Here is a 2037-nt window from a genome sequence, read left to right as displayed (position 1 = left end):
CATTTCTATAATATATTTAAATATGTATCAGCTTCTATGTATCTAATAAATAAAAAGTTTGGCTCTGCAAAAATGAAAAAGATTGGTGGTTCGTGGTGACTGAACATTTGATGGGAGGGCATCTATGACATATACAGTTGCTGATATGAGACACTATATTCATGAAACCTGCAGTGTTGTAAACTAATATTACCTCAATGGGAACAAAAGAAGTAAAAAAAAGATCTCAATAAAAGTTCACTTATAAAAAACATAGTTTGGTTTTGGTTTACTTTTTTATCTTCAACTGGAATTAATTATGTTTGTAAAGTATGAAGCAAACATAAAATTACATAAATTTTATTTTTCTATGTGATTATCCAACTTTGTTATATAATTGAATAGCTCACTTTTATCTAATTGACTGGAAATGTTCTTTTTGCTCATTTTTCTTATTATTTTAAATTTCACTGAAAATTACTAAATGGCCCTTCTACTTCTTTTCTAAAAATTCATCCCTCAGACTTCAATACAAACTGTACCTCTTCTAGAAAAACTTTCTTAAACGTCTAAGCCAAACTGTTATTTCCCACCTTTGATTTGTTTCAGAGTTTGACCAAGTATTGATTTACTTGCCCAGTCTATGGTGATAGAGACATAAACCATCCTATAAGGCTTCTTAGAGGAGATGACGCTGAATTGAGATTTCAAGGCCAAGGAAAACATATTTCAAGCAAAAGGAACTGCATCATCGGGTACTTTATATATTTGTATATATCTTCTCTTAATTTTACATAGATGTTTTCATTATAAAGATAACTATAATCTAAGATATCTCCATAGTATTACCCTTAACCACCATTAAATGAAGATTTGCTAGTTGACCTAATTAAATGCAATTCCATTTAACATTTAAAATGTTTTAAGTTTCAATTCACTGGAGGACAATTTCCAAAGAAAAATATATTATGACCCTTTTATTAGGTAATAGGCTCTGTCTACATGCAAAACAAAACTTATCTCATTATTAAAGTGATCTTTTATATATTTGTTAATTTGAGGGGTTTCTAGACATGATAGCCTCAAAAAATAAAAATATTCATGTCTTTATTTAATATTCCTTAAACAACTGTAGGAATTGTTAAGTACACATAAAAATCTATTATCTTATTCTTAATATTTACAACTTTTACTCTTAATTCATCAAAGTGATGGTTAAGACCATCTTCCCAGAAAATGTCATAATACAAAAGTAAAATAGTTTCAATAATTTATATATTCTCATATTAAGGTTTTTTGTATGCCGATCTTAGAACATGTCTATCTCAACTGAACAATGTTCTAGGGGTGAGGGAAAGCAGTGGTTGCTGAAAGAAAAACTGAAATTAAAGGTGGCATCTCCCAGTTATTTACAGTTGCTATGAAATTTGAAATATCAATGCTGTTATCTTGAATTTCTATGGGGAGGCTTTTTTTTTTTTCATGATTTTTCAAAGTTCTAAGAATATCAAGATGCATTTCAATGACAATTAAAAATATTTTCCATTTTGGCCCTCCCTGGTGGCGCAGCGGGTTAAAGCACAGCACTAAGAAGCTGAAATCACTTCCGCATGAGTTCGATTCCCGCCTGCCCGGAGGTAACCACATGGTGTGGCAGACCTCTCCTGACCCGCCCGCTGCTCCCCTTCTGCTCCCCTCAGCAGTGTACTTCTTTGACCTGCCTGTTCTGCTCCCCATTCTGTCTCTGGTGAGGTCTTTCGCCACCCCTGAGTCTCTGGCCTGTACCCCAGTTCTGTATGCACAAATAAATAAATCTTTAAAAAAAATACTTTCCATTTCCAAGAAGATAGATGATACACCCCAACAGTCAATATAATTTACTAGTTGCCTGCAGGACTGGTGATGCCACCATCTGCAGTCTAACATAAATTTACCTTTAGAAAAAAAAGATTTATTTTATTTATTCAGACAACAACTGCATAGTAGGCCAGAGGTGTGTGGAAACAAAAACATTCACAAGAAACAGGGTGGGGAGCAGAACAGGCAGATGGAATGAAA

Source organism: Condylura cristata, unplaced genomic scaffold (assembly GCF_000260355.1).
Source record: "Condylura cristata isolate star-nosed mole 26May11 unplaced genomic scaffold, ConCri1.0 scaffold00015, whole genome shotgun sequence".
Classification (NCBI taxonomy): Eukaryota; Metazoa; Chordata; class Mammalia; order Eulipotyphla; family Talpidae; genus Condylura; species Condylura cristata.
Note: the sequence above shows the minus strand (reverse complement) of the source record.